The 10,010-nt window shown below is 31.3% G+C and overlaps 2 pseudogenes; both read left to right on the plus strand.

Moving 5' to 3' along the window:
• Positions 1-710: 710 nt before the first annotated feature.
• On the plus strand, positions 711-2,167 carry LOC105771713 (protein SRG1-like; annotated as a pseudogene).
• Positions 2,168-3,971: 1,804 nt separating this feature from the next.
• On the plus strand, positions 3,972-6,145 carry LOC105774448 (O-fucosyltransferase 20-like; annotated as a pseudogene).
• The last annotated feature ends 3,865 nt before the right edge of the window (positions 6,146-10,010 follow it).

The raw sequence follows: 10,010 nt of genomic DNA on the forward strand, positions 1-10,010 counted from the left end.
CTAATCATTGTGTCAGACTTAAAAAAATTATTTTTTTGGGTTCTGGCCTGTCAATGGCCGGAACCCATATATTTTTTTAAATTATATAATACTGATATACAAAAAAGAAAAAAAGGAAAAAAAAATTTGGGTGCTGGGCTGTCAATGGCCGGCACCCAACAGTAAAAAAAAATTTGCTTTTTTTTTCGTGTCAGAGTCAGATATAAATATACGAAAAAAATAAAAAAAAATTTTGGGTCTTTGGCTTTGTCAATGGCGGCACCAATCTAATTAAAATTTTTTTTTTTTTTCGTGTCAGAGTCAGATATAAATATACGAAAAAAATAAAAAAAATTTTGGGTGCTGGCCTGTCAATGGTTGACACCCAGTACAAATTTAAAATTTTTTTTTCGTGTCAGAGTCAAATATAAATATAAGAAAAAATTAAAAAAAAAATTTTGGGTGCTGGCCTGTCAATGGCCGGCACCCAGTACAAATTTTTTTAAAAAAAATAAAAATTATATTTGATACTAACACATGTCTCAGCAGTGTTGGGTATAACAAAACTATTTTCAAATTATTCAAGATTCAAATTAAAATAAAATTTATAAATATAAAAATTATATTTTTTATAAATTAATAATTCTATTAAAACTTTTTTAAGAATATTAAAATATCTTTTTAAATTTTAACAAATCGATTTGTGCACACGTGCATTTATTAGGAACCCTTGCTGTTCTTTATAATTGGATGATTATGGAGAGAGTTAGCAAAACCATTCTCAAAGCAATGACTATGAACTCAGAGTTAGCAAAGCTAGGAAGCTCACTCCTGGTGCCTAATGTCCAAGAGTTAGCAAAGAACCCATTGAAAGAAGTTCCACCTCGATACGTACGCACTGATGAAGACTCTCCCATCATATCTCGCACAAATCCGTTGCCACAAGTTCCTGTCATAAATATGCAGAAGCTATCTTCCAAAGAAGAACTGGAGCAGCTGCATTATGCATGCAAAGAGTGGGGTTTCTTCCAGGTACTTGTTTGTTTACTCCCAGTCGTAGCTATCTGCAGGTTGAAATTACGTATCAGGAAAAATACTATTGACTGAGATTTGGCAGCAGGGTATGAGATTTTCGAGTTAGAATTTTAAACATGGAATTCATGTGTTGCAGTTAATCAACCATGGAGTGAGCCCTTCATTGGTGGAAAAAATGAAGATGGAGACCCAAGAGTTTTTCAATCTTCCAATGGAGGAGAAAAAGAAGGTTTGGCAAAAAACCAGATGAAGTAGAGGGATATGGACAGGCCTTTGTTGTTTCTGAGGAGCAGAAGCTTAACTGGGGAGATATGTTCTATATGGTCACCCTTCCAACTTATTTAAGAAAACCTCACTTGTTCCCTAATCTCCCCTCACCTTCAGGTTCTTTTTCTCCATCTGTCAATGACTAATAGTATCCCTTTTATTGATGGGTAAATAATTTATTGTTCTCTTTTCTTTCAATATTAATTAATTGCAGAGAAACCTTGGAAGCTTATTCTGTAGAACTGAAACATCTTGCCATGAAACTGTTAGAGGTTATGGGAAAAGCTCTAGGGATGGACCCTAATGACTTGAGATTGTTGTTTGAGGAAGGGCACCAAGGGATGAGGATGAACTATTATCCCCCATGTCCACAGCCAGAGCTTGCAATTGGTCTCAACTCCCACTCTGATGCCACTGGCCTCACCATTCTACTCCAGATCAACGACATGGAAGGCCTCCAGATAAGGAAAAATGGGATTTGGGTTCCGATTAAACCTCTTCCAAACGCATTTGTGATCAACATCGGAGACATCATGGAGGTAATTATTCATTTATGTCCACCAATTTATACTCCATAGTAAGCAGCAGATTAATAGGATTGGTTGTACCGAGTTTGCAGATTGTTTCTAATGGGATTTATCGAAGGATTGAGCATCGTACGACAGTGAACTCAGTTAAAGAAAGGGTTTCGGTTGCTACATTCTACAGCCCCAAATTGGAGGGGGATATGGGTCCAGCGCCAAGCTTGATTACCCCACAAACTCCATCACTGTTCAGGAGAATAGGCGTTGCTGATTACTTCAAGGGTTATTTCTCCCGCGAGCTCCGTGGGAAATCCTATTTGGATATCTTGAGACTTCAAAATGAGGAAATCAATAAAAATTAACATTAAACCTGGAAAAATCATACGAAAATTTAGAGTTCATATTTCATATAGTTATAGATAATTTTATATAGAATGAATTAAAGTGTCACTTTATTATGATTTTATAAAAATAAAAAAAAAGTGACGGTTTGTATTATAATTTATTAATAAGTGCTAATGAAGTTTTGGCATAATTGACAAAAGGCAATATCCCAAACTTTGAAAGTTGAGTTTTAAGTCTCATCATCAACCGCAATTGTTATGTATGTGTCTTACTTTCATCATGTATGTTACGTGTGGGTTTTGTACAATTCTTTTCGAGTAGTTTATCTTTATTGTGCATTGTATTAATTGAATTTTACGTTGTAATTAGTTAGACATATATTTATATTGTATTTATTCTAATATTTTTTCAAAAAATAATTTACTAATAAGTGTATTTATTTTTCGTTAAATTTACGTGTGAGATATTTTTTAAAATATAAGACTAGTTTTTCTATGTCTTGATGTATTTTATGCAAAATAATAAATATAATTTAAATATATTAATTATTTTGATAATTAAAATGCTTTGTAAGTCAAAAAATTTTCTCTTTTCTTTCAACAAATTAAGCGTAATAATTTGTATAAATATCTCATTTCGAAGCTTATTTAATGAATATCTATACTACTATATAAAAGGAAGGTCATTTTATGACAAGTGTCCATGGTTTTCGTTTATTCTTTTACATTAATAAAATGGTCATTTTGACTTTTTGTTTTCTTAAATTATATAAAAGGAAACCAGTTTCAATTTTGATCCCTATTCTATGATCAAATTTGAGATTTAATCTTTATACTTTAATTTTGACATAATTTGATACCTTAACAATTATAATGTTTTAGTTAGTCCAAATACTTTATTTTGATTAAAATGTTAACATGAATTTTAGAAATTATCAACACAGTTAAAATTCTTTATTAAATTTAGGATCATTAGAATATTATTTTCGTCACATGACTATCAAGTGAGTTTTTTTAATTTAAGAATGTCATATAAGTGAATTTAATAGAAGAATTTTAATGGTGTTAACAATTGAACTTGAATTTTTAATTCAAAAAATAAAGTGACTAAATTATTGAAAACAAAAGCATAAAGACTAAATTCCAAATATACAGAAAACACAAAACTTAGAGCGTTGTATTTTTAAAATTTTAATTCTATAATTTAGCCCAAAAATAAGTAAGTGTGGATAAAAGACAATACTGGTTTCATATAATACTTAAAAATTTTAAAAGATATATGTTACTAATATTTATAATACAAAATGATGAGAAAATAAAATTTACTATTACTCATAGCATACTAAAAGATATTTATATTACAAGAAGTATTTAATAATAAACATTATAGTATTGAATATAAATTAATTAATTTTTAGATTTTTCGGTCAATAAGAAATTTTAACTTTAAAGATAAAGTCATGTTTAAATTTTAATTCATTATCAAACACGATCCACAATTAAAAATAATTGAATAATAATGATTCTTAATAATAATTACAGCATTTAATACTCTTCTCTTTATTTTTTTAGTTTCTCAATAATCAATCAATTCAGCATTATAATTACTAAATAATATAAAATTTATATGAATTAACAATGATATATAATACTTTATCTATATTAATATTTAAATTCTTATTAAGACGGTGTCACCTGTCTGTTTGTTTGCCGGTAGTTTATTTCTCGGAAAACATTTTCCGTCTTTTACTGTGTTTGTTTGACCAAAGCAATTCATTTTTCGGAAAATCAACTTTAAAAACACGGGAAAATGTCCCTTTTTTTTTTTACGTAAAAAATCTGTGAGACATTTTCCATTCCTTTTCTTGGGTTAGCCTCTCATTTCCTCCCTGTCCATCACCGTCAGCCTTTCCTCCTCATCTTGGGTGTGCTTGTTATCAACAGGTTCTGTTCTCCTTTTCTCTCTCTATTGTTTTTGTTGATCGTGATTTGTTCTTGGGTGTGCCTCTCCTCCTTTTCTCTACTGTTTTTGCTCCTGTATGTTTTATATTGAAGGATCTTGTTAATTTGTTGCAAAGGTGTCAAGCAAAATGCTTCTGTATGAATAGATTTTGGTCTTAGGTTTGCTAGATCTATCAGTGTCCAAGATTTGGGCTGGGGGTCTACCTTGCTATGCTGGTTCTCTTCTAATGACAGATTTGTAATGCATGCTGGTTCTCACTCAATTCTTCTTCTTCCTTTTTTTTTTTTTTGAAGAATCTGTTTGGATTTTGCATCTGTCAGTAGAGGAGAAACGGACTCCACTCCACGTCTCCCCTCAATGGATTCGTTCACGTTATCTAAAGCGGGTATACAATCCTTTTCAGTTTTATGGTATCTTGAAAACTTGAGTAAATGTCCTTAGATGATAAGCTATTATCAGTTATTGCGGTTTTTGAAACAATTTCATCTTAGCTTTTGGGTCCACTAAGCTCATGTTTGGTATTGTCCATGTTAGTCACTTGGCCTAATATTAGATTTTTTGTCGTTAAATGGATGGTAGAGCTATGTCACATTGTATTAGCCAATGGGATTAGTAATGATTAATAATGTCTTCTTAAACTCACTTAGATAAGTTGCACACGTTGAGTATGAACTAGTTGTCAATTTTCTCTTCATTTTTCCTTTTAATCTGCACCTGTTAATATGATTCTCTTTTTGCAACACATAAATAGGGAAGGAGTTTTGCTTTTACGAGGTTTGGATTCGAGGCTCTCTAAGGATCTTCCGTCTGATCTTCAAAAGCTTCGCTGCAAGGTACATCATTCACTCTGTTCTTTACTAAGTTATGTTGATGGATATTTGTTTCTCTTCGAATCATATACGATTCTGAGCTTTGAAGAATCTAATTTTTGCTCTCTTGAAGTGACTAGGTAAGAGTTAGTTCTCTTGGGCAAAGTTATGCAACACTATATGCTCAACTTGTTGCCTATTTTGTACTGAACAATCATCTGTCGTTGTATGCTTTAGGCTGCTTAAAGCTTTGGGGGATCCGAAGACTGCAAAATATACTGGGCTGGGGGACAACCACTGGGTGGGAAAGAAGCCTTGTCACCTTTAACCTAAGAATTTCCCCATTTTTACAATAAAGATGATCTTGCATTGCCTGGCGAACTTGAACCATTTGCTAAGAAGGCTTCTTTTGTGGCAGCCATTGACTATATATTTTCTGAGAAAAGTGATGTTTTCATGCCATCCCATGGTGGAAATATGGGCCACGCTATTCAGGTACCCGAGTTGCTTGCAGTTTTTGTGCTTTGGGTCCCTCCCCCCTCTTTTCACATCGAATATTGAGTTATAATGTCTTATGTTGTTGGTTGTTATACAGGGACAGAGAGCGTTTTCAGGACACAAAAAGTATATAACTCCAAATAAAAGACATATGCTTCCTTATTTTCTGAACTCCTCAATGCCCGAAGCAGAGTTCAACAGGATCATAAAAGAATTACACCATGAATCTTTGGGACAACCAGAACTCAGGACCAGCAAAGCTGGAAGGGATGTAACCAAGTATCCGGTTCCAGAATGTATGTGCAATGATGCACATTCCCACTCCATTTGATACGGAAAGCTTCCAACCTGATAGCTAACATTGCAAGAGTCTTCATCGAGAATCCAAATTTCTCGGTGCTTCCCCGAATTCAAGCCCTTTGAAAATGGAGAATAATGGTTTTTCGGGCACTGGTGATTGTTGGGAGCGCCATTTCAAGAAGGACTGCAGCCCTCACAAGCTTTTCTGCAAGCGTATCGTATTCCGGTCTTTGCATATACCATCCTGCTTGCATGTGTATGTAACGTATTCAAAGGCAACATAGATGTTCACATAAAATGAGAGTAAGTACAGTATATAATTCTTTGATTCTTTAAGAATATATATTTTTTAAGTCGTTGAAAATAGGTACCTCATCATTATACATGTATATTTATTAATAATAAAGATTTTCTTCCTTGTAGAAATCTCCCTTATTGTCACGTGTCTCTGCTTCTTTTGGGATATATAGTGTAGAAATTCAGAGTATATGTAAGTGGGAGGGGATAAGATGAGTGGCATAGAAAAGTAATGTGAATCTTTTTATTTATATTATACGAGGGGCAGCATGCGGGTTTCAAGGTCACATAGCCTCGTTTTGAATAAAGAAGAGAGTTGGGAGATTGAGAACGAATCCCGTGGTTGTGTGAAATGGATGTAGTCGAGTTATTCCAGCTGAGCTGTGCGGAATAATTATAACGTTCAAGAACCCTAGTAAAAGCCAGCTCCTGTTTGCTAATATGGTGGCCATTTCTTTGCCAAGGATGCCTTCTGCTGTTGTTTAGGCTTTGCCAAGGGTGCCATTTCTCTATAAAATAAAAATAATGCAAAGTCAACTTCTAGTTGGAAAATTCCAATAAGTTGAACATTACGGATTTATTTAATTTAATGAATTGGCTATATATAAAAATATGAATTAATAATTAAGAAAAAAGTTATTTAAAAAGAAGAAATAAAACCAAAACATAATAATTTTTTAAATAAACCCAAGAATAATAGAAAGGTTTTAAGTATTATTATATATTTAATTTGATTTATTTATTTATAAATAAATCATTGTAATATATGTAAAATAATTTAAAATATAAATTTATTAATATATATAAATTTATTAATATATGTAAAAACAATTTTTGAAAAATATTATCGGAAATCATCAAACAATGAAAATATTTTACATAGATTCATCCAAACACTAGAAAAGTAAATCATTTCTAGAAAAGTAAATCATTTTCCAAAAACAATTTTCTAGAAAACATATTACTGGCAAACAAACAGAGCCCAAGTCTCAAATTGGTGGAGAATTTATCAAAAAGTTGATTATTTTGAGGGTAATTTTGTCTTTTCATATAAAATCTAGAAAAATATTTACTGAGGATGAGATTTAACCCAAAATATTATAACTTTTAATAACTCAAATTTACCATTTCAATCAAAACCATATTTGGTTGTTATTTCAAATTTTTAAATTTGGTTACATAAATTTTCACCCATAATATAGTATTGTCTATCTTCTATAACACACATATATAATATGTAAAACTACAATTTGGAGAAACTTTTGAATCAAGATAACATTTTTAACTAATAGAAAGGGTAATTTGTAACTCAAAACCCTTAATATTAATTAATTTGACTTTTTAACTAATAAAAATCAATATCAATTAATTTTTACTATTTTTACGATTTAGTCATTTTTCCTAATTAACCATTCAATCATTAAAATTTTTGGACTAAACTTCAATTCACCTATATATTAGCTCTGTAAACATTTAATAAAAATATTCACAGGCTCGATTTATAGAAACAAGATCCCAAAATCTTATTTTCCTAAATCACTTGATTTTCGGTACGCATCACTTGTACCTTGACTAACTGGACAATTAATAAAATCTATTAAATCAAGATTAGCTATTGTATTATATTTAACTTATAAATATTAATTAAATATATCTACGGACTCACTCATCAAAGTTTGTGGTCCCAAAACCACTATTTCTGTTACTATTAAAAAACGGGTTGTTACAAGGATTTTTGTAATTTTTATATTTATATTTTTTAAAGTTTATATATATTTAATAAAAAATTATATATTTTTATAAAAGAAATACATGTGGTGAGATCTTATTGTCCACTAATTTTTCTAACGTTAACTAAAAACTATAATGGAATGATACTTGAGGTACAAATTGGGTCTAAAAAGAATTTAAGTATCAAAATAGGAAAACTAGTATATTTCAAGGGCCAAATTGTGAATTAAACCATATAAATGTTTACAGTGATGGTGGTTGAGCTATCGCCAAACCGATCAACTTATTTCTCCTGAACCACAACTCGTGTCAGCTCTACCTTCAACTTGCACTTCAGTCGTTGCAGGAAGAGAGAAGTTCAGCATTTGGATGGATGGCGTAGCTACAGCTACCAACAATGCCATGGCACTAGCAAGCAGTTGAGGAAAGGACTCGAAATTGTCAGTGTCGGAGAAGTTAAAAACAAAAACCATTGGATCTGAAATGAAGGCTATTAAGGCTACGCCGCTTTTGAATAAAGCCATAGAAAACTGTTGCAGTGGGGGAGTAATCACGGGCCATTTAGGGTGAGTTTGGATAGGCGGTATGTTTACCTGTGGTTAGTGTAAAAATAATGGTGGCAGTGAGATTAGATACTATAGCGATACTGTAGTGTGAGACAAAAAGTAAGCTAAACGCACTGCATTGCACCTAATTGCCCATCCAAACTCATCCTTAGACGTCATTTTTTCCACGACTGGGATTATAGCGGCTTCTGCTTTTGATTCTCGTCAGCCATTAAAATGTAGAAATAAAACAAGAAAAAACACTCTTTTCCTTGTTTGGATTTTAGAACCAGTAATGATTAAATTATGTTTTATAATTTTTATAAAATTTATCATTTTTATAAAATTCTATCAATTTTTAATAAATTAAAGGAAATTATGAATTTCACCAAATGACATAACTGTGACGTGACACATAATAAAAAATAACTCAAAATAAAAATAAAATAAAATAAAATAAACATACAAAAAGCCAACCGATAAGCTAACGACCAAAGGAATTACCTAGGTGTAAATTTCCAGTTTAATGGTGCAATTAGATGAAAAACAATGTAGGGATTAAATGGTTTTTCTGAAAAAAAATTAAGGGTTTTTAAACTATTAAACCTTTAAAAATGATCAATTTCAATTAATTATATAAAATTAAATATATTTAATAAATTAAAAAAATAAAGTTATAACGTATGTAACGTCGGCCCCTCCCTTGGTCATTTTTGCTGGGCGTCTTTCTCCCTCAGCCGGTTGTCGGCTCTTTTCGTTTCCTTCAACAGAATAATATTGGGTTGCCCTTGGTGCACATTCAACTCTCCCTCCTCTCTTTGCTTGTATGAGGTGGTCCAGCTTTCATGATGCGTTGAAGACTTGTGGGATGAGTCTGAGGTTGCTTGGTTTTCCCGAGCCAAATGAGGGCTCGGTGTTCGAATTTTTGATGATTCATTTTATTTACACTTGACCTTATGGACTTTCACTGGTAAAGGTCATCGGTTGAATCTGAACATCATCAACAGAAACAACACACTAGTTTGTAAATTCGGATCTAGTGGTTGACACCAATGTTGTGGCTTGCTTAACCAAAGATGAGGCGCTCATACTATTTTTCTACTATATGTTTAGCTTAGGGCCTATGTTCCTGTATACTGGGGCCATTTTGTTCTGCTTTAAGCATACATATCAATAAATGAATGCTATCGAAAAATATAGTAAGATAATGTCAAATCACTATAATGTTTAATAAAGGTTGTGCATTGAAGTTCTATTTTAAAACAAAATTTAATTTATACGGTTAAAATCTGTCATAGGTGGATGTATTCTTTACAAATTTAAAATTTTAGTCATTAAATTTTTATTTTTAAGAATTTAGTCTTTTTATTTTTAAATTTAAAATTTAGGTCTAATTATTAACGTTGTTATTTTTTTAAAATTTATTGGTGTGACATTAAAAAAAGAATACTTATTTGGCGACCATGTAACTAAAACACGACGTTGTAATGAACCTAAATTTAACAAAATAAATTTGACAGTGTTAACAGTCATGTCTAAATTTTGAAATATGAAATGTAAAGGGACTAAATTCTTAAAAATAAAAGTACATGGGTTAAATTTCAAATTTATTAAAAGTATAAAGACTTATGGCATATTTTAAAGAGCTTAAAAATATTGTTTGATATTTTTTATCCATTATTATATTTAAAGGGGGCCTTTGAAACTTAAAATTGTTA

This window comes from Gossypium raimondii, chromosome 6 (genome assembly GCF_025698545.1).
Source record: "Gossypium raimondii isolate GPD5lz chromosome 6, ASM2569854v1, whole genome shotgun sequence".
Taxonomy (NCBI): Eukaryota; Viridiplantae; Streptophyta; class Magnoliopsida; order Malvales; family Malvaceae; genus Gossypium; species Gossypium raimondii.